General features: G+C 33.9%; 1 protein-coding gene across 4 annotated transcripts in view; it reads right to left on the bottom strand.

Annotated features, from left to right (window-relative positions):
* The window catches only part of LOC142342740 (calmodulin-like), a 91071-nt gene that overhangs the window by 51092 nt on the left and 12610 nt on the right, over positions 1-27369 (bottom strand). Inside the window, exon 1 of one of the 4 annotated variants that reach the window (XM_075394267.1) lies at positions 11040-11388. The exons of 1 other annotated variant lie outside the window; for it this stretch is intronic. The gene's annotated coding sequence lies outside the window, so the exon portion shown is untranslated. Of the gene's footprint in view, positions 1-5261; positions 5685-7567; positions 7684-11039; positions 11389-27369 lie in introns of those variants that run through there. 2 more of the 4 variants (XM_075394272.1, XM_075394269.1) reach the window with 2 other exon arrangements.

The raw sequence follows: 27369 nt of genomic DNA on the forward strand, positions 1-27369 counted from the left end.
GAAACAGTTTTCATTATCAAACGGAAATTTATGTGAGTTGAACTTTACTTTATATCGCAGAACAATCGCTTTAAGAACAGTTGTAATTGATATGTGCGAGCATTATCATCACTCAGGCTTAAAATCATTGAACAACTAACGAGGCGACGAATCATTAACATCGCTCCTTTTTCAGTTCAAAGCTATTTATCAATTGACTTTTAACTAATACTTTTAAGCTTACCAATCCGTAAAATGTACACTTTTAAACTATTTCATTTAAACTCAAACTATTATAGAGGTTAAATAAAAACAACAAATTGTAGTTTGTGCACAAAAAAAATTCAGAAAAAACTTGCTAGTTAAACACTTTTTTTATTTCCAAAAACGTCAAGAAGAATTATTGATCTTTGCCAATATGGTTTTCTCATTTCAGAAAAAATGCAAAAATTGCAGGCGTAAAGCATTCCCTCAGTTCCAACTAAATCGCATGACCTGCTTAAATTTAATGCTCAGCTCAAAATTTATTCGAGTGGGTGGACGCTCAATTCTCTTCATTGATTGGAGAACAGGAAGATTCGTCAAAATTGATTCAGAGATGACACTGTTCTCGCCACTTTTCTCAATAATAAACATACCCGGCAGATTGCCGGAAAATGGCTGCCGTTGATTCCAATAAGCATGATTGGGATTGAAAGAATAGAAGATATTGAAAAAAAAAAAGATTTTTGTACAAAAACTTTTTTTGTCAGATTTATTTTGATGGCATTTCGTAGCTGAAAATACTTCCGTTTCTTAGAGAGAGGCCACAGGGGCTACTATCAATACCAATAAGCATAAGAGATGGTAACTAAGACTTATAGGAACGACGTTCAAATAGCGGGCATCTAAAATTGGGCTTTATCCCGTTTCTATTTCTGACTTCAATTTTTTATACTGACTCCGTTCATTTTGAATTGCTTTGCTGAGCAACTGATGTTCAAATTCACTTCTAGCAGAATGAGAGAAGAAAGAAACTAGCCTAGAGAAGTCAAAAAGATTTCACGCAAAATGTCGAAAAAGCGGCAAAATGGTAAAGCGAAATAAAGTTCGACGAAGTAAAAAAACATAGCAGGACAAGTCTTGACGTACAATTCAAAGAATTTTCACTGACTACACAGAAATACTAGACCTAAAAAGGACTATCAGTGAATTGAGAAAACCATTTTAAAAAAATCAGAACAAAAAAAAGAAAAAAACAGAAAATCAATATCAAAATGCCGCATGTGAACAAAAAAACCACAAGCGAGAAATGAAAATTAAAATTCAAACAAAAAACTAGGCCTAGAATGAGCTGCCAATGGATTGAGAAAACCATTTAGAAAAAAATCCTATCCAAAAAATCGAAAAAACAGTAAAAATCAGAGTGAAATTGCCGCATGTGAACAAAAAACCACTACCGAGAAACCAAATTTTTGTTCAAACACCGTTTTCTTACTCTACTTTAAAATTAGAGAAAAAATTTCCCGCCGCAAAACCACTCGCTTTTTCGCTTCATTTCCTGTTTCGGCGCGACCAAAATAACTACTCCAATTTGACTTCAAAAATCATGAAAATGTGTGAACAGGTCTTAAAAAAAACATAGCCGGAAGAAATTCCGGAAACGACTCGAAGTGAAAAATCATTTAAACTCCATCCAACTACTCGTCAAATAAAACTTGCCTTGACTAATTTATGATTATCTTGAAACAAAACCATGAAACAAAAAAGTAAGGACAATAAAACAAATCTGTTAAAATATGATAAAAAATCTAATCAAATATTGTTATAAATTGAGATCCCAAAAAAACTATCTCTGCCAAGATAACTTCATCAAAACAACTAGTACTTACTAAAGTCACTTATGTGAATTCTAGAAAATACCTTAGGCTAAATTATGAAAAGAAAGCTCTTAAAAACAACTTTCACTGAAAAACTGGAAAAAGCATACATATTCTTTTGAAATTTGTTAAAATTTCAAAAGCATATAAATCCAAAAAAAAAATCCAGTCAGCCAATACAGTATCCAGATGCTCGCAAAACAATAGGCAAGTCATAATAGGCTAAAAAAAAACTTAGCTAAGAAGAGAAAAAACGAAAAATTGCAAAAAATTAAGAAAATTTGTTCCAATTTTCGCCATTTTTTGTCATATTTCTCAACAAAAAAATGATTGCTACCCACAAAAATGTAACCAAATGTTATCAAAAATTTGCTCAAGTAGAAGGGGTTTCTTCAATACCAATTTCAGCCAGTAACACAAAATAATCGTCAAAAAAACGCAAAAATTAGCCCGAAAATCAGCAAAATACATTAAACATACCCGGCAGATTGCCGGAAAATAGACGCCGTTGATTCCAATAAGCATGATTGGGATTGAATGAATAAAATATATTGAAAAAAATCCTTCCGTTTCTTAGAGAGAGGCTACAGGGGCTCCTATCAATAACAATAAGCATTAGAGAGAGGTAACTAATACTTATAGGACCGACGTTCAAATAGCGGTCATCTAAAATTGGGCTTAATGGGTTTATCCCGTTTCTATTTCTGACTTCAATTTTTTATACGGACTCTGTTCATTTTGAATTGCTTTGCTTAGCAACTGATGTTCAAATTCACTTTTAGCAGAATGAGAGAAGAGAGAAACTAGCCTAGATAAGTCAAAAAGATTTCCCGCAAAATGTCGAAAAAGCGGCAAAATGGTAAAGCGAAAAAAAGTTTGACGAAGTAAAAAAAAATACGAGCGCAATAATAGCCGGCTGAGAAGGTGAGGGCGGCTATTAAAAACCTCCGATTTATCATAAAATTCACATGAATTTCCAAAAACCTTCAAAGCACTATCGAAACCAACCTAAAATTAAAACAAAATAATAACCAAACCTCATAACCAAAATTAATGAAAAAAAACTGCTTTAAAAAGCCGCACGTGAACAAAAAAATTTCGCACGCTTAGAGAAAATTTTTTCACACATCAATTTCTCGCTCTCTCAAAAACAGCGGTATGAACAAAAACCACTGTCTTTTCGCTCCGTTCTTCACTTTTGTTCAGCACTAAAATCACTCCAAATTTTTTCAAGCGTTTCATTTCCCGCTTCAAAAATCACTCCAATAAAATTGATTAAAAAAAAGGACTTCTCCAATACTCCTCTTCGAGTCGTAAAAAAGACAGCGCCCCAATACAATTCAAATTCTTTGAATTGTAAAAAAAATAAGAGCGCTATAATAGCCGGCTGAGAAGATGAGGGCGGCTATTAATAAAAAATGGAAAAGTAAACTTTGTGGGCTCTTTGGTGTTACTGCCCCCCACGTCGATTTGCAACCCCACTTATTCAAACAATAGCATATTGTTTGCGACTCATACACTCACATGTGCAATTTAACGGCATTTACAGTTTAATAATGCAGCAAAGTTTTGAAATCATCAGTACGAAATTACAATTTTCATATAATTTAAGCTGCAGTTGAGCAATGCGCTTTTATCAATTCGATATTGTTCTTGTCCATGAATATTTTTATCAAGCATTTTTTTTAAATAATCGAGAGCAACAGTCTCTTCAATTTACTTCTGATCCCTGCATACTACCGTTATCACAACAAGTATCTATCGATAAGCAACACAAATCGAATTTCAAACAGATTGGATATATAAGGCTGAAGGACAAAAACAGCTAAGAGTTTTTTTTGTGATTATACAAATTTCTTGGACATTAAACCGTAGTTATTTTTGACAGGAAAAAATGAATCGCATAACAGCAGATAATGTTGCAGTGCAATCCACTTTGTTCAGACATCAACAGAGCTGCAGATGGATCCACGAAAATGGGCCTTCAACTTAAGCCACTGAAACCACGAAATCAGACTTTCAATTTAAGTTCAGAAGAAATATGATTGCAAATTCTATTTTGAAAATTAAAACACATATTGAACAAAGAGAATAATAGCTTTCGTAAAAAAAAACAATAGATTTGGTGGGCATAGCATAATTTCAAAATACAATGTGGTTTTCGCATTCTATTATTGAATAATTATAATTCACCGCTCTCAACAAATTAAAAAAACGATTGACTTCCAGAGAAAAAAGTGAAGTACAGGAGCTGTTAATTCGTACATTTTTTAAATGAATGCAAGGTTATAAAGACAAAACAGAAGTCATGGAAACTACATTTGCCGGTTGATGCCAAGATAACAGTGAAGAGCTGAGGTGTGATTATACTTTTGTTAATAACAATAAATATTGATACGCTGATGCCTTTGTGGAACATCATCATCACACTGAATGGCGATGAATAAAGGGACAGAAAACTCCAAAATATTATATTGCAGATTTGCCGTGTCTACAACAACATACTATCATAAATGGTTCAATCCTTCAGATCTGGCCGACACATTGTTGTTTAAAATCAACTTTTAAAAGGTATTTGAAGAGCAATGCTCTTGAGTTTCAAATGAAGAATTGCTGATTTAAAAAGAAACAAAGAAGTTTCTTTATAAAGTTCGGTGTGCGTGAATAGAGGGTTACTTTGATGAACATAAACCCCATTTTAGCAACCTTTAATGTGTTATTTGTGTCTTGCAAGGTTACAAAATGAATTGTTTGCAGAAGATAATATCATTGATCACTGAGAAAACATTAAGATTGGCAATAAGAAATAATCAGCAAACATTTAAATTTTAGATCAATATAAGCCAAGATTATTTGATAATGGCGACCACGCAGATTGCAAGAATTCAAAATTTGTCTAGTTAAAAAAACACAGTGCATAAAAGAAAAAAAAATTACTCAATTTTTTGTTGTATAAAATATCTAGTAAGAAAATTTTGAGAATTGACAAAAAACTGAATTTTTTTTAAAAAACAACTTTTTGTGAGCATGTTGCATCGCATGTCTAGCGTCCACTAATTTCCATTCATTAAATACAGTTATTTTATAAGTGAACGCGGTGAGGGAATGTGGTGAAAGTGAAAATACAAATTTCACAGCTAATAGTCACAAATCTTACAAAAATTTACCACTAACAAATTTGCGGTTATCATAGCGCTGGATTTCTGCAAAACTCCATTTTAGCGATGAAGTTTTCATTTTCGGATTTCACCGCATTCAGCGCTAAAAACTGCAACTCATACGAACCGTTACCACAATTCTTACATTTTCAAAGCGATTTTTAACGTTCATTTAGCAAACCAGAAAAAGATCAAACACTCATCGCTCGTGATGATTGAAAAATGATAGAAAAGTTGAAGTTTTCTTATTTGTAAGATAGCTGACCTTGTTGAAGATGTGCCAAGCGCCAATTGCGAAGTGCGAAGGCTAAAGTGACCCATGCGAACAAAAAGAACCCGGAGGCATTTTTGACATATGGCGCGTAACTTTAGCGAGAGTAAATGCAATTGTAACTAACTAAAAGGGTGTTTGGTGTAAATAAAGTACATACACCCTCTTACACGCCCACGCTTATATTCATACCACTACTTTTCTTACGTGAACACTTGTAGTTCAACTGAACAAAAGGGTGGAAGGAAGTTGATGTAAATTGAAGTTGAACTAAAAAATTGACCACTTTCTGTTCACAAAGGAATTCACTCTATTTTAAGACACAAGGTGAATAAGGGCAGTCAAAATCAAACTGCATATCAAAAACAATCTTTTCACACGCGCTATTGTTGTTGATTAACAATATCGCTAAAAATAGACAGCAATTGTTCAGTTTTCAGTCAACCTTTGTTTTCCTTGCAATTTTAAAATGCAATCTCGAAAAGCAAAATTACACTACACCAAATTGTTTATTTTATTGACACCTTTTAAAGTAAAACTTAGTCGAAACTGTAACACTAAAATACACAAAGCGGGTAAAATTGGATCAAAACTTTGAAATTCCAAATATTTTCAATAAATGTAAATAATAAATGAATGTCAAAGAATGAGGAAAAAGCAGTCAGAAACAAAACAATTATTTATATAACTGTTTTTAAACAGCAACCACTTGAAATTGGAATTAGTTCTGATGTCTAACCAAGAAGGGCACTTCTGGCCAATGAGTGAGGGTAATAACGACGGAACAAATGGGACTTGGCATTTATGAAACCCATCCAGCCCCGACAGCCAAACGTTAATTGCGCTCCAAAGATTCAGTCTGGCGCAAAATAAATCGCCATGGGTAGAAATGATAAAGCGAGGAAAACAGGAAAAAATCCAAGACAGGGTGAATAATGTGCGATACGAGGTAGTCGGGCTAACCTAAAGGATGCGATGGGCACTGGCTGAGGTTGAGGGGGGGGGGGGGGGGGGGGTGGATGGGGGGTATGTTAAGGTTGTTGATTTTTGTGAGATCTTGGTTAGTAAACTAGTGGTGTGTTTGCAGGGAGTTATTGTGAAGCAGTTGTAAAAATTGTTAGTTTTTGTAAGATTTGTAAGGGTAGAAATTGGGAAAGGAGAGAGAGTTTTGAGGGAACATCGCTGCCCATTATGAAACGAAGTGTGACGATGGGCAATGACGGTTGGGTTTGTTCACTCTTCATTAGGTTGCAATCTCCGATACTTAAGCACCCTTTAGGGACTCAAAGTTAGCCCTGATCAGGAGTTGTAAAACTGATTTGTGGCAAAAGGGGAATGAAGGAAGCAACCAAGCTATATACACTATGGCCACTGCCTTACCATAGTATGGCCACTATCTAACCACTCTATCGTCACGAATCCACTACCCGTATCTCCTCTCCCTCGCTCATTTATCACGTGGTCATTCTATATTCCCAATTTTGCCCGTCGTTGCGTCTTTTCATCGAAGTCGCCACGTCTGTCTTTTCCCGCCAAATTATTACGTGAACAAATACTCCAAGTGTTTTTAGCCAGAGTAAGTTAGGTTATATGGGCGTGTCTAACAACATTTTCCCTAAGTGGAGCCCAAATGCCTTGTTGAAGGTTTGAAAGCCCTGTTCACTCCTTAAAATATGCCACAAAATACAAGAAAGTCTTATTTATAGCATAAACTAACATTTTTTAAACAAAAGAAAACAGACGAATGAAAATGTGCACTGATTTTCTAAAAAATGAAATAACTATCCACAAACCATCTTAATGTTTTCTGCCAATCAAACAGATCGGCTAAATTGAAGCCATTAAATCCTGTGACATATCGATAGCGGTGGATGGGGTGGGGGTTGTTGGGGCTAAGGTGGTGTGTATGAGGGGTGTCTGAAAAAGAAAGAAAGAAATAGAAAATCTAGTTCTCTGTTCAGTAGTTTTAATTTTCAGACCCAGATGGTAAGCAGAACGAAAGAAAGGCATTGAAAAATTTTGCTCCTCATAAAATCACTTGAAATTGCTGACTATCCCAGCAAAAGAGGCTTATTTTTAACTGAAAACAAAAAAATGAAAAGAGAGAAATTTGAACTATAATTGAATTGACACAAAAATTTACATCCTTTTAAAACTTCATATATAGCTAAGGAGCGTGGGGAATTTTCCACAAGTTCTTGTTCATTCTTTTTTAAAATTAAATTTCACCTTTCAGAAATCTTGACCTTTCTGAATTTCAGTTAGCATTCATTAAAAATATGTGTTCCAAATACACATACCATTTGACAAACAAAATTGAAGGATCTGATGAAACCTGACTTAATAAGGAAAATCTTAGTCACCGAATTTGAACCGTCGTATCGATTTCAAACGAGAAATGGCTTCAATATTTAACTGAATAAATACTGAGATCGCGATTGTTGTCGATTTTTAACTCTTCTTCTGTCTCAACAACAAACAGAAAAGCGCAGCATGTTTGTTTTGAGAAGCGTTGGTAAACAAAAGTACCCGTGGCGTCGACGCCCTCTAAGTAAATTTCAGAAAATTTTGGTTCTTCTTCAAGCTGTCGAAACTTTGCGGCAAGACGTCCAAAATGAATTAATAATTAAAATTGCTCTAAGATTATTCAGGCAGTTTGCTTAACTTGTTGAAAATTTTCCATGCATTGACGAATTTTTATTTCGAACAATTCATAACTGTAGAATGCAGATTGTTACAATATATCAGTTTGCCTTCAAAACATCAATGTTAGATTTTAAAAAAATTATTAGCAACCTGCAGTATCAAACTCAAAAGTACAAAATTAATCAAATTACCTAAGTAAAGTTAGTAGATCAGATAGGGCGTTCATCATTTTAACCCCTTTACTTTCACTCCGATTAATTCAACCCTCTCACATTTTACCCAGTTTTGAATTCTTTATGTTAATTAATTGGTAAAATCAATATTCAAAATTAGGGATGGGTAGGAATGGGCTTCGGGTGAGAAATGCTGGCAGAGTTAAATGATAGAGTGAAAAGAAATAATGAAAAAATAAGCTGGGTTAAATGAATTGGGGTGAAAAGTATAAAAATAAATTAACTAAATTAGAGTATTTAGATTTTAAACTAAGTCCAATTTCGTCACGGAAATTTTTTTTCATCTGAAGTTCTTTGTATTCAATTGAGTACAATTTTCTAATCAAAAGATTTCATCAACGTTCATCGTTTAAGAGGGCAGACCAGCGTCTCTTCTCGCAACCCCACACCCCCACCTTTAGTGGTACAATTCAACAATTTTTCAAATTCTTAGATGGATGAAATTCTTTTCAATGATATGAAAAATTCGTAAAATAAGCTGGCAACTCAAATTCTACATATATTTATATTCACTTTCTGTTAGTTAACCTGAAACTCCTGTAATCTTTTCTCTACTTCGAAACTTTTCTGTTCATATATGGTCTTTTGATTACGATACAAAATTGGTATATTCATACTTTATTTCAATTCTTCTTGGAAAAATTTACCTTGATTTCTTTTTTAACGAATTTCAATGAATGCATCAAGTACTAATTGTACTGTTTAATGGCTGTCTGAATGCGTTAGGCTGAAAAAACAATTCGATAAACGTGCAAGCAAATATAAGACATAAATCACGTCAACCCGATAGATTTAATCCGCTGTATTGAACTAGAAAAATGTCAGCAACAATCGATCGCCCAGGAGATTCGTTAAACAGTTTTGCTTGTTTATATTGTAAAGTTTTTTTGAAAGAATTATATTGAAGAGATAAAGTGATTCGCAAAGAACATTCACTAAGCTTTTTTCCAAAAAAAATTATAATTTCAGAGACAAATAACTTCGCAAAAAGGGCAGTATCAAAATATTATTCTCTTATTGTGGATTTTAAAAATGTTGACAAATTCGTTTTTTTCTTAAATCTTTCTAATCAAAAACTAAGTTTCGAACAACAAGATTTTTAAACCCTTCGGTTGTTCTGCGGTTTTTTGTTTTTTTTTTCAAAAGATTTATATTTCGCCTCCCCTTTGGCCGGAGCCGAAGATATTTAGTCATCATACATCTAAAGGACTGTATCTTTAGACGTAAGGACCAAACTAGTGGTCTAGATCTTTGAGGAATTGAATTCCGTAAGCCCCAATCTCCTTGAACCATCTTTCGTGACATAACAGTGCACGTGTTGTCTGAACCAAACAACTAATTTCGCCAGCCTTTATTAGTTTGGATCTGCGGTCCCAGTTGCTACACTACTCTAATAAAGTATTTCTGTTGCTATCACAGCACCGCATTTTGCTGAATCTAACACAGTAATTTATACTGGATTTTCATTTCTGATACAACTTTTGCACAGAGCACTCACACTCAGTTTCTTCTTTCGGTACCAGTTATCTTTCGGTCATGCGGTGTAGCAATCATCCAAGCTCCCTCACATCTCGTCCATCTCAACCCTAGGTTCATTGGTTATGCAAATGAGGTTTAGTTTGATTACAATTCATGCAGGTCTTTTTTGAAGTCTAGTCAAGTAAAAAAAAAATAAATCGTCAAACCTCATCTACCAGTCATGGTTTCACTTTTTTAAGCAGTTGTTTTCCCAATCAGTAAGCACATTTTTGGCTCATTGTACATTTTTGGACATTTCTAAGAGAAGAATTCGGCGGGATATGAGTAAAAGCCCCAGTTTTCAACAAAGACTCAACAACAACTATTTTTGCGCACTTTTCAAGGGCGCTAAGCGGTGCTCTTCCTCCTGTTCTTCGTCTCAGGCTCTTGACTACGCTGATGAGTAAAAGGACTGACAGGGAACTCACAGCGGATTGTTTTAATGCGAGCTGGCGTTTTCAAGGCACAGACCTAAGACTATAAGATTATTGTGTTTACTTTGATGCTTAACAGAATGTTGATGATTTGAAGTATTATTGCTGCTTCAAGAAAACGCATATTCTGGTAGATAAATTTTAAGAAACGAAAAAAACCTTTTCTACAGTAAAGTTGTTTGGTTGAGACAAGATCTGTTACAAAATTACAAACCGACGCCAGATTATGATTTGCAGCAGCTTTTGTAATCAAATCTATACCCATTTCAAACGTCTGAGCTGAGAAAAAATAAATTTAAGTTTTCAAGAAAAGTTTTCCTTCAATTGATTACTTGAGTTTTTTCGATGAAATATTTTGATTTTTTGGCGCTGAGTCATTGTTTTCAATTTGTGTGTTCTACTTCAATTTTTCCATTGTGCAAGTGGAGTAATTGTAGAATTTTTCTAGCTTTCTTAGAACCATATTGTTTTCGTTACAGCCCATCAGCACTTCAAATTTGCACTAACGCCCTAGTTACTTTCTGAAGCTAAACTTGCAAAATAAACTTTAGGGAATGCGAGAAAACTCTGAGTTGTTAAATTTTGCACCTTGTATGCACGTTGTGTGCCAGCCAATGTATTTTAGAGACGGTTAGTTAGTGTATGGCGTATTTTAGCTAATATTATCAAGCGTGCGGGCCCACAATAACTTCTCTAAAAAATTTTGTGGGCAACCAAAGTATATTAAATTTGGCCATTTTCGTTTAAACTTCAAAACATCGGGTACATATTTAAAGCTCTACCAGGGTTCTTACTGATAAACATTAGTATTATTTTGACACCTAGACTCCCATTTAAATGCCTACGATTCAAGCAAGTCGCATAATGATGTCCCAAATGATTGAATTAGACACCATAATTAGGGTAACTAATAAAGTGGCACGTTAATTTTTATGTCTTACCTTCAAAACAGATAGAACACAGACCGCTGTTGAGAAAATTAGATAACACTTTTCTTAATTTGAAGTTGAGTGTAATGAAAACTGATTTAATCTACAAACTATATATACCACTCGTTTAACATATTTGCAGAAACAGACGACAGTTAAATACTTGCCAAAAATATGACTGCGGATATGCGTATGTTCAGTTTTGAAAAAGGTTGGATTAATTATTAAAAGTGACGTTTTGAATATTTAAAGCAAACTGTCAACAGTCTCTGTTATAAAGGCGGCTAATATTGAATAATGAAGTTTCAGCTTGCAGAGAAAAACTACAATTCTTTTTATGACTTCTTGTTGTGGCTGAATAGCCTGGTGTTTGTTTGTGCATGCCTGCACATTCACCATTAGCGTACCAACAATACCTAACAAACTTGGGAAGAACAATTGAGCAAAAAAATGCTGAAGTTCAACGCTACATTGAGAAAAAAAGAAATGATAAAAGTAAAGTTGGAGCCTGAAAGAAGAGATCTATAACTCATTAAGTACCTCTAAAAGTCATCCCTGATTGTGGCTTTTGAGCGTCCATCTGCAAATGAATTTCTAGCAAAAAGTACCATATCCGGCATTGATCCAAAACAAATAATGACCCCCAAAGGAAGCCTCTTGGTAAATTTTCATCAGTCGCACAGTCCAATGCAAAAGTTATTGAGAGCTCTTATTGAGTTTTCAGTCTAAAATGCTCGTCAAGAAATGTTCCGAGCAAAAAAAACAGTTAATAACAAAAAACAGGGTGTCACATGAACAAAAACACCTCAGTGAAAAGATTAGGAGCAAGTTCCGATGCCAAATAGAGCACAACAAGGCGGCTCGTTAATGTGCGTTTGCACATGATGTTCCGACCCGAGCTCATTTACATTTTTTACTAAACTGTCAACCAAATGAAGACATAACAAAAATAGATGTTTGAGTTTAACCTATCTACTAATTGAATTACCTAATGCCATGCCTCATTACAGCACCAACGTGATCTGACATTGAAGAGACTAAGAGACGAGTTTACTTTTTCCTAACTATATAAAAACTGAATATCTAAACTGAGCACCTAGTCACAACGTCAAAATGCAGTCAGATAAAACCTTAACTACACAAGTTTACTTTTTCCTAACTATTGTTACACAACCGTTACACAACTGTTGCACAACCTATCGTTACACAACCTATCTACTAATTGAATTACCTAATGCCATGCCTCATTACAGCACCAACGTGATCTGACATTGAAGAGACTAAGAGACAAAAAAATAGCACCAACAAAATTTTCACAGCAAAAACTGAATATCTAAACTGAGCACCTAGTAACAACGTCAAAATGCAGTCAGATAAAACCTTAACTACACAAGTTTACTTTTTCCTAACTATCGTTACACAACCGTTACACATTGAAGAGACTAAGATCTGACATTGAAGAGACTAAGAGACAAAAAAAATAGCACCAACAAAAACTTCACAGCAAAAACTGAATATCTAAACTGAGCACCTAGTAACAACGTCAAAATGCAGTCAGATAAAACCTTAACTACACAAGTTTACTTTTTCCTAACTATCGTTACACAACCGTTACACAAACGTTACACAACCTATCGTTACACAATCTATCTACTAATTGAATTACCTAATGCCATGCCTCATTACAGCACCAACGTGATCTGACATTGAAGAGACTAAGAGACAAAAGCAATAGCACCAACAAAAACTGAATATCTAAACTGAGCACCCAGTAACAAAGTCAAAATGCAGTCAGATAAAACCTTAACTACACAGCTTTACCTTTTCCTAACTATGTCTAAGCTGAATATCTAAACTGAGCACCTAGTAACAACGTCAAAATGCAGTCAGATAAAACCTTAACTACACAAGTTTACTTTTTCCTAACCAAAGGAAGAGATAACAAAAATAGATGTTTGAGTTTAAAACAATCGTTACACAACCTATCTACTAATTGAATTACCTAATGCCATGCCTCATTACAGCACCAACGTGATCTGACATTGAAGAGACTAATAGACAAAAACAATAGCACCAACAAAAACTGAATATCTAAACTGAGCACCTAGTAACAACGTCAAAATGCAGTCAGATAAAACCTTAACTACATAGCTTTACTTTTTCCTAACTATCGTTACACAACCGTTACACATTGAAGAGACTAAGATCTGACATTGAAGAGACTAAGAGACAAAAAAAATAGCACCAACAAAAACTTCACAGCAAAAACTGAATATCTAAACTGAGCACCTAGTAACAACGTCAAAATGCAGTCAGATAAAACCTTAACTACACAAGTTTACTTTTTCCTAACTATCGTTACACAACCGTTACACATTGAAGAGACTAAGATCTGACATTGAAGAGACTAAGAGACAAAAAAAATAGCACCAACAAAAACTTCACAGCAAAAACTGAATATCTAAACTGAGCACCTAGTAACAACGTCAAAATGCAGTCAGATAAAACCTTAACTACACAAGTTTACTTTTTCCTAACTATCGTTACACAACCGTTACACAAACGTTACACAACCTATCGTTACACAATCTATCTACTAATTGAATTACCTAATGCCATGCCTCATTACAGCACCAACGTGATCTGACATTGAAGAGACTAAGAGACAAAAACAATAGCACCAACAAAAACTGAATATCTAAACTGAGCACCCAGTAACAAAGTCAAAATGCAGTCAGATAAAACCTTAACTACACAGCTTTACCTTTTCCTAACTATGTCTAAGCTGAATATCTAAACTGAGCACCTAGTAACAACGTCAAAATGCAGTCAGATAAAACCTTAACTACACAAGTTTACTTTTTCCTAACCAAAGGAAGAGATAACAAAAATAGATGTTTGAGTTTAAAACAATCGTTACACAACCTATCTACTAATTGAATTACCTAATGCCATGCCTCATTACAGCACCAACGTGATCTGACATTGAAGAGACTAAGAGACAAAAACAATAGCACCAACAAAAACTGAATATCTAAACTGAGCACCTAGTAACAACGTCAAAATGCAGTCAGATAAAACCTTAACTACATAGCTTTACTTTTTCCTAACTATGTCTAAACTGAATATCTAAACTGAGCACCTAGTAACAACGTCAAAATGCAGTCAGATAAAACCTTAACTACACAAGTTTACTTTTTCCTAACCAAAGGAAGAGATAACAAAAATAGATGTTTGAGTTTAACCTATCTACTAATTGAATTACCTAATGCCATGCCTCATTACAGCACCAACGTGATCTGACATTGAAGAGACTAAGAGACGAGTTTACTTTTTCCTAACTATATAAAAACTGAATATCTAAACTGAGCACCTAGTCACAACGTCAAAATGCAGTCAGATAAAACCTTAACTACACAAGTTTACTTTTTCCTAACTATTGTTACACAACCGTTACACAACTGTTGCACAACCTATCGTTACACAACCTATCTACTAATTGAATTACCTAATGCCATGCCTCATTACAGCACCAACGTGATCTGACATTGAAGAGACTAAGAGACAAAAAAATAGCACCAATAACAACTTCACAGCAAAAACTGAAAATCTAAACTGAGCACCTAGTAACAACGTCAAAATGCAGTCAGATAAAACCTTAACTACACAAGTTTACTTTTTCCTAACTATCGTTACACAATCGTTACACATTGAAGAGACTAAGATCTGACATTGAAGAGACTAAGAGACAAAAACAAAAGCACCAACAAAAACTGAATATCTAAACTGAGCACCTAGTAACAACGTCAAAATGCAGTCAGATAAAACCTTAACTACACAGCTTTACTTTTTCCTAACTATGTCTAAACTGAATATCTAAACTGAGCACCTAGTAACAACGTCAAAATGCAGTCAGATAAAACCTTAACTACACAAGTTTACTTTTTCCTAACCAAAGGAAGAGATAACAAAAATAGATGTTTGAGTTTAAAACAATCGTTACACAACCTATCTACTAATTGAATTACCTAATGCCATGCCTCATTACAGCACCAATGTGATCTGAAATTGAAGAGACTAAGAGACAAAAACAATAGCACCAACAAAAACTGAATATCTAAACTGAGCACCTAGTAACAACGCCAAAATGCAGTCAGATAAAACCTTAACTACACAGCTTTACTTTTTCCTAACTATGTCTAAACTGAATATCTAAACTGAGCACCTAGTAACAACGTCAAAATGCAGTCAGATGAAACCTTAACTACACAAGTTTACTTTTTCCTAACCAAAGGAAGAGATAACAAAAATAGATGTTTGAGTTTAAAACAATCGTTACACAACCTATCTACTAATTGAATTACCTAATGCCATGCCTCATTACAGCACCAACGTGATCTGACATTGAAGAGACTAAGAGACAAAAACAAAAGCACCAACAAAAACTGAATATCTAAACTGAGCACCTAGTAACAACGTCAAAATGCAGTCAGATAAAACCTTAACTACACAGCTTTACTTTTTCCTAACTATGTCTAAACTGAATATCTAAACTGAGCACCTAGTAACAACGTCAAAATGCAGTCAGATAAAACCTTAACTACACAAGTTTACTTTTTCCTAACCAAAGGAAGAGATAACAAAAATAGATGTTTGAGTTTAAAACAATCGTTACACAACCTATCTACTAATTGAATTACCTAATGCCATGCCTCATTACAGCACCAACGTGATCTGACATTGAAGAGACTAAGAGACAAAAACAATAGCACCAACAAAAACTGAATATCTAAACTGAGCACCTAGTAACAACGCCAAAATGCAGTCAGATAAAACCTTAACTACACAGCTTTACTTTTTCCTAACTATGTCTAAACTGAATATCTAAACTGAGCACCTAGTAACAACGTCAAAATGCAGTCAGATAAAACCTTAACTACACAAGTTTACTTTTTCCTAACCAAAGGAAGAGATAACAAAAATAGATGTTTGAGTTTAAAACAATCGTTACACAACCTATCTACTAATTGAATTACCTAATGCCATGCCTCATTACAGCACCAACGTGATCTGACATTGAAGAGACTAAGAGACAAAAACAATAGCACCAACAAAAACTGAATATCTAAACTGAGCACCTAGTAACAACGCCAAAATGCAGTCAGATAAAACCTTAACTACACAGCTTTACTTTTTCCTAACTATGTCTAAACTGAATATCTAAACTGAGCACCTAGTAACAACGCCAAAATGCAGTCAGATAAAACCTTAACTACACAGCTTTACTTTTTCCTAACTATGTCTAAACTGAATATCTAAACTGAGCACCTAGTAACAACGTCAAAATGCAGTCAGATAAAACCTTAACTACACAAGTTTACTTTTTCCTAACTATCGTTACACAACCGTTACACATTGAAGAGGTTAAGATCTGACATTGAAGAGACTAAGAGACAAAAACAATAGCACCAACAAAAACTGAATATCTAAACTGAGCACCCAGTAACAACGTCAAAATGCAGTCAGATAAAACCTTAACTACACAGCTTTACTTTTTCCTAACTATGTCTAAACTGAATATCTAAACTGAGCACCTAGTAACAACGTCAAAATGCAGTCAGATAAAACCTTAACTACACAAGTTTACTTTTTCCTAACCAAAGGAAGAGATAACAAAAATAGATGTTTGAGTTTAACCTATCAACTAATTGAATTACCTAATGCCATGCCTCATTACAGCACCAACGTGATCTGACATTGAAGAGACTAAGAGACGAGTTTACTTTTTCCTAACTATATAAAAACTGAATATCTAAACTGAGCACCTAGTCACAACGTCAAAATGCAGTCAGATAAAACCTTAACTACACAGCTTTACTTTTTCCTAACTATGTCTAAACTGAATATCTAAACTGAGCACCTAGTAACAACGTCAAAATGCAGTCAGATAAAACCTTAACTACACAAGTTTACTTTTTCCTAACCAAAGGAAGAGATAACAAAAATAGATGTTTGAGTTTAAAACAATCGTTACACAACCTATCTACTAATTGAATTACCTAATGCCATGCCTCATTACAGCACCAACGTGATCTGACATTGAAGAGACTAAGAGACAAAAACAATAGCACCAACAAAAACTGAATATCTAAACTGAGCACCTAGTAACAACGCCAAAATGCAGTCAGATAAAACCTTAACTACACAGCTTTACTTTTTCCTAACTATGTCTAAACTGAATATCTAAACTGAGCACCTAGTAACAACGTCAAAATGCAGTCAGATAAAACCTTAACTACACAAGTTTACTTTTTCCTAACCAAAGGAAGAGATAACAAAAATAGATGTTTGAGTTTAACCTATCTACTAATTGAATTACCTAATGCCATGCCTCATTACAGCACCAACGTGATCTGACATTGAAGAGACTAAGAGACGAGTTTACTTTTTCCTAACTATATAAAAACTGAATATCTAAACTGAGCACCTAGTCACAACGTCAAAATGCAGTCAGATAAAACCTTAACTACACAGCTTTACTTTTTCCTAACTATGTCTAAACTGAATATCTAAACTGAGCACCTAGTAACAACGTCAAAATGCAGTCAGATAAAACCTTAACTACACAAGTTTACTTTTTCCTAACCAAAGGAAGAGATAACAAAAATAGATGTTTGAGTTTAAAACAATCGTTACACAACCTATCTACTAATTGAATTACCTAATGCCATGCCTCATTACAGCACCAACGTGATCTGACATTGAAGAGACTAAGAGACAAAAACAATAGCACCAACAAAAACTGAATATCTAAACTGAGCACCTAGTAACAACGCCAAAATGCAGTCAGATAAAACCTTAACTACACAGCTTTACTTTTTCCTAACTATGTCTAAACTGAATATCTAAACTGAGCACCTAGTAACAACGTCAAAATGCAGTCAGATAAAACCTTAACTACACAAGTTTACTTTTTCCTAACCAAAGGAAGAGATAACAAAAATAGATGTTTGAGTTTAACCTATCTACTAATTGAATTACCTAATGCCATGCCTCATTACAGCACCAACGTGATCTGACATTGAAGAGACTAAGAGACGAGTTTACTTTTTCCTAACTATATAAAAACTGAATATCTAAACTGAGCACCTAGTCACAACGTCAAAATGCAGTCAGATAAAACCTTAACTACACAGCTTTACTTTTTCCTAACTATGTCTAAACTGAATATCTAAACTGAGCACCTAGTAACAACGTCAAAATGCAGTCAGATAAAACCTTAACTACACAAGTTTACTTTTTCCTAACCAAAGGAAGAGATAACAAAAATAGATGTTTGAGTTTAACCTATCTACTAATTGAATTACCTAATGCCATGCCTCATTACAGCACCAACGTGATCTGACATTGAAGAGACTAAGAGACGAGTTTACTTTTTCCTAACTGTATAAAAACTGAATATCTAAACAGAGCACCTAGTAACAACGTCAAAATGCAGTCAGATAAAACCTTAACTACACAAGTTTACTTTTTCCTAACTATCGTTACACAACCGTTACACATTGAAGAGACTAAGATCTGACATTGAAGAGACTAAGAGACAAAAAAATAGCACCAACAAAAACTTCACAGCAAAAACTGAATATCTAAACTGAGCACCTAGTAACAACGTCAAAATGCAGTCAGATAAAACCTTAACTACACAAGTTTACTTTTTCCTAACTATCGTTAAACAACCGTTACACAAACGTTACACAACCTATCGTTACACAATCTATCTACTAATTGAATTACCTAATGCCATGCCTAATTACAGCACCAACGTGATCTGACATTGAAGAGACTAAGAGACAAAAACAATTGCACCAACAAAAACTGAATATCTAAACTGAGCACCTAGTAACAACGTCAAAATGCAGTCAGATAAAACCTTAACTACACAGCTTTACTTTTTCCTAACTATGTCTAAACTGAATATCTAAACTGAGCACCTAGTAACAACGTCAAAATGCAGTCAGATAAAACCTTAACTACACAAGTTTACTTTTTCCTAACCAAAGGAAGAGATAACAAAAATAGATGTTTGAGTTTAAAAAAATCGTTACTATCTACTAATTGAATTACCTAATGCCATGCCTCATTACAGCACCAACGTGATCTGACATTGAAGAGACTAAGAGACAAAAAAAATAGCACCAACAAAAACTTCACAGCAAAAACAGAATATCTAAACTGAGCACCTAGTAACAACGTCAAAATGCAGTCAGATAAAACCTTAACTACACAAGTTTACTTTTTCCTCACTATATAAAAACTGAATATCTAAACTGAGCACCTAGTAACAACGTCAAAATGCAGTCAAATAAAACCTTAACTACACAAGTTTTCTTTTTCCTAACTATACGTGATCTGACATTGAAGAGACTAAGAGACAAAAAAATAGCACCAACAAAAACTTCACAGCAAAAACTGAATATCTAAACTTCGCAGCAAAAACTGAATTTCTAAACTGAGCACCTAGTAACAACGTCAGAATGCAGTCGGATAAAACCTTAACTACACAAGTTTACTTTTTCCTAACCAACGTGATCTGACATTGAAGAGACTAAGAGACAAAAAAATAGCACCAACAAAAACTTCACAGCAAAAACTGAAAACCCAAAAATTCAGTAGAAAAGTGCCAGAAGAAAATGTCGAAGCAATTCAAATCATAAGCTCTTCTCTGAAAACTTTATCTATGATCCGTTGAACTTCTTCCCTAAACCAATGGGACTATCAGCAGTAGGATGATGTGATAAGATTTCAAAAGGATCCAAAAATAAAATAAAGTACCCGGAAATAAATATATGAAATCTCGTGGCATTGAAGTTTTAAAACTAATAGGTAGAAGATGAAACCGTTAACTATATTAATTTTGGCTGCAGTAGAACGGAAAAAGATTCCTTTATTACTGATTTTGACCAACAGTTCACGAAAAAAAGTTTAGGATTGGTTAATGTTCAAAAAAATTTTCGAAAAATTATTTTAAAATTCTTAACAGCCATTAAACTCAAAATCTTTCAAAAGAGCACAATAACTACGCTCAGATATTATCCAGTCGGAAAAAAATGATGTTTGTCATGCATAGTTATTTAACAACACATCACATTAAGTCTTATGTTTGAAAACAATAACAGAAACAGGCAAAAACCAAAATTCAGAAGAAAAGTGCGAGAAGAAAGTGTCGAAGACAATTAATCCAGTAGCTTTTCTCTGAAAACTTTTTTTGTGATCCACCGAACGATACTGTGTAAAATGTTTGGATAATGTGATAAGAGTTCAAAAGTAACCAATAATACAAAAATATCCAAAAAAATTAAAAAATTGAAATCTTGTGTCATTGAAGTCATATAACCAATAGTTAGAAAATAAAACAGCTAACCAGATTAATTTTAGCTGAATTAGAAAGCAAGTGGGTCCTGTCAATACTGACACTGACTAACAGTTCACGAAAAAAGTTTAAGATGTGTTAGTGGCCTTTCAACGGAAGTCAACAAATACGCTCAAAGATGCTCCGATGGGAGTATATTTATGTTTGTCATGCATAGGTAATCATTAAGACCTCACAATAAGTCTTATGACTATTAAAACAACAAAAAAAGCGAAAAACAAAAATTCAATAGAAAAGTGCAAGAAGAACGTGTCGAAGCCATTTAAGCCATCAATTTTTCATAAAATTTTTATCTGTGATCCACTGATCATCTTCATTAAGCCAATATGAGCTGTTGATAATTGGATAATGTGATAAGATTTCAAAAATTTTTGAAATCTTGTGTCATTGAAGTCATATATCCAATAGTTAGAAGATAAAACCGCTAACCAGATTAATTTCGGTTGCAGTACGAAGGAAGAGGGTGCTGTCAACCCTGGACTGACTTACAGTTCACCATAGTAAGTTTATGATTCTTTAATGTTCAAAAAATATTCTAAAATTTTTTTAAGGCTTAGCGGCCATTAGCTAAGCCCTCAAAGCACTAGATATGTTCACTTAATGCTCATTATGGAACATATTGCACTGTTAGTTAATGAATCCATGCCATAAGACTCCAAAAAATTAGTAAAATTTCAAAAAAAAAATCAGAATTTTATTTAAAATTACGAAAACTCAGAATCGAAGCAAAAAAAAACATGAACAATTCCTTGAAAAGGATGTTTTTTGTTCATGGGGCTTCATTTGACTGCAAAGGAGGTTTGTCATTAATAGAAGCTCGATATAAACAGTGACTTGTCTCTAGGTGATTTAAAAAAAGCAAAAAAGAGAAAAGTGTTATAAAAAAAGAGCTCTCAAATATAGTTCGAATTTTTTTTGATAGTGAACTTCCCTATCAGTTCAGAACTAGTCTTTTTTATCGCCTTTAGTCCACTAGGAACACAAAATTGGACCATTTTGTGGCGTGAAATTTAATTTTGAAATACTTTTTTTTTAAAAATGTTTTAATTTGGAGAAAAATTACACTAAAAGTGAACAAATATCACGTGTTCACACAAAACTTCAATCCTCTATAACTCCTCAAAAAAAGCGAAAATCATAAAAATCTTTTTAATTTTGAATTCTACCCTGAAACAGCTTTTTAATGATACCACTCACATTTCTCTACGACGAATATATCGATCGGCCAAAATTGACTGAACAAAAAAAAACCTATTTGAGTGTATATAGTTCCTCCCCCCCCCCCCCCCCCCCCCACAAGTGGGGTCGGATTAATTATCATTGCAATAATTTGTGGAATTATATAAATATGTTCTTTGTATACAAAATTACAACTCTGGGCAACAATGAAAAGATCAATGTGAAGACATCAAATTCGGTACAACATATATAGATAGCATCTTGATGATGGTATCATTGATTGCAATTAAAACAATTTGGTGCAATCACTACAAATCTTATGTAATTGAGAACCATCTACTGTATTAGTTCGCCATGAACTCCAGGTTTCAGAAGTTGATTTTGCTGCAGAAGGACTAGAGTATTTCTTAAAAAACGAAAACGGAAGATCAAGGTGTATTTTTCATGCTACCTGCACCAAAACTTCAGATGGTTTCTCATGTACAGTGAAGAAAACCCTTGTAAGAAATAATTAAACAATCGCAATCTGAGGGAATCAAATCTTGGTGAGCCAGCTTCTATGACATTGGTTGCAGCTTATTGATGAATCTTTGTCCAATAAGATTGATTGTTTCTACGGGATTTGTTGGACTGTAAGGAAGGACATTTCAGTCCAAAAAGTGGTTGCTGATACTACAGATATCTTGGGATCAAAGTATAAAGAGATGAATGATAGCTTAACTGCTTGCACCTTCTACATTCCTGGCCCCTAATTGAGAACCATCGGTTTCAAAATTATTTTGACTTTAATTTATAAACTAATTATTTTGATTTCAACTCTTTTCTATAAATGAAGTTAAAGCAGTCTATATTGTTTCTGTTTGCTCAGCATCACTGCTCGCTCGCAGAATTGTTAAATTTCCGAAATACTGAGGTTCAAGAAACTTGAAAATAAAACTAATTTTTTTTCTTTAAATTAAGTTATTCTCAACACTAAATTTTGGACTATCCGGCTATTCGTCTCCACTTTGGAAATGTTTTTGTTTGTAAAAAAAAACAAAACTTACCGTGTTCTTAATTACCTGAAGATGCAACAGCCGTAGCATTTATCGCTAGGTTCATAGTTATTTTGTTCTGCGAAAATAAGCGACTACACAACCAAAAATTTTCTATTAATACAAAACAAGGAGCTTGGTAACAGGCGTTTGCACATAAACTTGCGCTCCCACTCAATCAGATTTCGACTTTTTTGACTATTTCTGCCAATTCATGAAGAGATACGACCCTTTTAAAAAATCACATCCTGCTCGAACGAAATTGGTGTAGGAAAACATTGAAAAATCAAAACACTAACGAGACTTCTCGTTTATGCGACAAAAGAACAAAAACAAGTCGACAAAAGAACAAAAAAGGCAAAAGAAAAAAAAATGCAAAAGAACAAAAAAGGCAAAGTTCAAAAATCCATGGAATGTCTGAAAAGTCATATCAACCCTAAGCTTTCCACTAAAATATAGAATAAATGATAATATATATAACTTCATCGAAAGCCAATTGGGACTGTCATTAGTCCTAATCAGTCAGAATATTCTATAAAGTTACAAAATAACAGCAAATGCAGGCAAGATTAACATGCACGCACAAATTAAGAAAGCACACAGTGATGAAACCAATAAATTTTTTAAAAAAATAAGTAACAAGATTATAGATGATCTTTTGGCCTAATTTGAACATCAATAAAGGCTGTTTTAAAGAAGCTAGGTGAAAAGAACAAATATTGACCTCTATCAAAAATTCACACCCTTTTTTATGAAAATTCAATAGTGTCAAAGTCATCAAAGTATCATTCAATACAAAAAGAGTCGAGACTAATGCTGCTTGACAATAGAGTGGATGGGACCTGTCATTGATGAGTTTATGCTAAAAGTTCACAGAAAGAACAAAAATGAGAAATTACATTGTTTTTTTAAACAAACAAAGTGAAAGTCATTAAAATTTTAGCTATGAACTGAAAGCATTAAATACGTTCAAATGTACCTCTTTAAGAAGCCATTGAGACCTGTCACTATTAGGAATATGAACTATTTGCAGTCCGCAAAAGTAAATCAAATACTGGCAAAAACCACAACAAAAAATTAAAATTGCAAGAAAAGTGTCAAAGACAAGACAAAACCAAAGCAATTCATTCAAAAACTAGATATATATGCTCAAATGGGTTTCTCATCAAAGCGAGTCCTACGTCTCATTAATGTGATAACGTGACGGATGACCATGAAGAAAACATCAATAAACCTAAGTTGGTGTTTGCATTAGAAAAATCGTTGTAAACACAAAGCACTAAAAAAGCACAAAATGCCAAAAAAGAGCACATGAGACATGTTGTTAACAAAACAGTGAGACAAGATAAACATACCAAGGTCGCTTGGTTTATGCCAAAACTAATTGTCTGTATTTAGTAACAAAAGCAAAAAAACTATCGTAAAAGAGCTCAAGTAAACAAATTAAAATGTAAATACAATCATGTACTACAATAAACCCTGTACGTGTAAAAGAAAGCAGCAAGAACTTGTCTTTTATGAGGCTTGGACGCAGGTCCACAAAAATCAAAAAGTCCCAAAAGTAAAAGAAAAAACAAAATTTTCGAGATACAAATAATTCCAGAACTCATGACAACCATAAAATTTCAAATAAACAATAATATCATCGATTTATATCCAGATAATATCGACTGATATCCAAATCATTAGGAGTCCAATGGAAACTGTCGTTATTCCAATAAAGTTAGAACATTACAACATTACCACAACACAACAAAACACTACCGACTAACGTCGAGCGAATTGCTCTCAAACGACCGACGGGCAGTTGGCCTGGTCAGTAGCTAGACACGTCTTAGTGAGGCTAGTTTTGACATGATTCGACCCTGCAACATTTAGTTTTCCAGCCTTGTTAGTAAACAAATCAAATAAAATCTTATATTTCAATAATTTGCAAAATATTGCAAAATTTAAAAGAAAACCTTCCAGATTTTGCAGTGAAAACCATCAAAACTTTTTTCTGTCTTTGGAGTAATATGGCGTAATATCAAACGCCAGAGGAGCTTCCCTGGGCTTCTTGAAGCACAATAAACAAAAAATGACAAAAAGTTCAATATCTTTAGCGTAATATCAAACGCCAGAGGAGCTTCCCTGGGCTTCTTGAAGCACAATAAACAAAAAATGACAAAAAGTTCAAAAAACTTGAGAAAAATGGCAAGTTTATAAAAAAAAATTGATAAAATTTGTGATATTAAAAAGTTGAAAAGTATTCCATGGGCAATAAAAAAAACTTCAATAACTTATCATAAAACCCCATAGGAGGTTTCCTGGCTCCTTGGACTGGAAAACCTTAGATAATGACAATAAATACTGAAATATTTGAATGCAATTTTTATCAAAAAATTGCTAAAATTTGTGATGTTGAAATGTTGAAAACCATTCTATTCCACCAAAAACTAGGCAACAACCTACTATTAATCTCCTAAGGAGGTTTTCTCAAACCTGAGGCCGAAAAACCCTGACTAAATGTCAAAACAATTGAAAAAAGTTAGCTTTTGTCAAAAAATGCAAAAATTCGTGATGTTAAACTCTTAAAAAACATTCCACTACATTTAAAATGTATACAGTAATCTATTGTTAAAACCTAGAGGAGGCTCCTTGGCTCTTCGGGCTGGATAGACTAAAAATTTTCAATAACCTATCATTAAACCCTATAGGAGGTTTCCTGGCTCCTGATGCTGGAAAACCTTCGATAATTACAATAAAAGTTGAAAAAATTGAGAAAAATTGCAATTTTCACAAAAAAATCGATAAAATTTGTGATATTAAAAAGGGTGCTGATGAGGGGCAGCATTAGGGTGGGGGCAACAGGGCGTTGGGGTTGGGGGCAATATTGGGGGGTCAACAGTGGGGGGGGGGAATGTCTTCAACCTCTAAGAACCGACATTCACACCATAAGTCTAAGTATGTCTCCAAAAAATTTTGAGCTGAAACAGAGCTGTAAGGCTAGCTGTGGGCGCTACCTGTTTATCCTGTTTTTGAGGGCTAAAGTTAAAAGCGTCCGACGAAAAATTGTTCAAGCAAAAATCGCATAAAAAAGACCGACAGGAGTAATATAATTGCTACAAACTTCGTTTGAGAGCAGTTAATAACAACAATGAACGAAAGCAAATTTGAACATCAATTGAGCCCGCCTGTCTTTGAAAGGACTATTTGAAAAGACCACAAAAAGAGTAGAAATAATGGGCAGTGTCAAAAAACTCACAAGATCGGTAGGAAAACAGGTACTATCATAGACAAAAACCCTCAGTTTAAACATTAATAGAGAGAATTTGATTCAAATGAAGCGGGGGGGGGGGGGGATTGATATTAAAGAGTTGAAGTTACAAGTTGACAGGCAAAAACTAAAAAATGGGCTAAATTAAACAACTTAGTGATATTTTTTAAAACATTTCAAAGTAATTAAAAGCAACAGCTATCAACTGAAGGTATTGAAAAATTTAAATTTAACAAGAGGTGGCAACTGACACATTTAATAGTACAGAATAATTAAAACGACTACTAATCGATTGGCAAATACAGGAATGCATAGATTCAACCGGTGCTCCTTTTAAAGCCATGTAAAAGCCTCCTGTAATCAATTTGATAATGTGAAAAGACACCAAAAAGAAGCAATTTTGTTTGATATAAGCAATTATCAAAAAACTAATTTCTTTCAAAAACTCGTACCATTGGTCAAAAACATAAAACCACTAAACAGACAACTTTTTTCTCCAGAAAGAATATGGGACCCCTGTCATAGATGAAACTATAAGATAACAGAAACTAGATTAATAACTGATTAAGTTCAACGAATCGATTTCAAACTTATATTTGAAGTTACAAGAGCCATTAATTACCTGAAATGATTAGATAGGTTCTATATTACATCTTTGGCTAGCTCAGATTATAATAAGACACCGTCTTAGGACTACAAAGAACGACAAATGCAGACAAAACGACAATCAGAAGTTTACAAAAGGCAGTTAGTCGAAGTCGCAAAAATCATGATATTCCTCGGAAAACATAAAAGATGTTCATTGGACTTTAATTGAAATTAATTGCAAGCTGTCAAAAATTGAACCTTGATATACAAGCTTGCTTAACGCAATTGATGGTTAATTGTCTGAAATCCTATCAGAAATAAATAATACAATTTGCCTATCTATTTAAACCAGCAAAACATGAAAAAAATTATGTTTTGCTAACAATTTGTTATAGGCAGCAAAGTAAACATAGTCCTCAACTGAGTTAACAATGATTGCGTCAGTCGCTTTTAGGTCTGTATTTCTGCCAAAATTTGACAAAGTGGGCTAAAGCATATTTGGCGCAAATGTTATAAAAAAAAGTCAAAAGTGCTCTATCAAAATAATGGGAATGGGCAAAATGACGTTCATTTTACATTAAGGGACTCATTTTTCTTTAAGCTAAAGCCAGGAGGCTCGTTAATGTGCGTTCGCACATGATGTTCCGACCCGAGCTTATCAACATTCTTTACATAATTGTCAACCAAATGACGATATAACAAAAATAGATATTTGAATTTCAAACAATCGTTACCCAATCTAACCACTAATTGAATTACATAATGTCATGCCTCATTACAGCGCCAACGATATCTGCCGTTAAAGAGATTAGAAGAAAAAAAAAACAAATAAAATTAGCAAAAGCAAAATTTTCA

Source organism: Convolutriloba macropyga, chromosome 7 (assembly GCF_964194025.1).
Source record: "Convolutriloba macropyga chromosome 7, txConMacr16.3, whole genome shotgun sequence".
Classification (NCBI taxonomy): Eukaryota; Metazoa; Xenacoelomorpha; order Acoela; family Convolutidae; genus Convolutriloba; species Convolutriloba macropyga.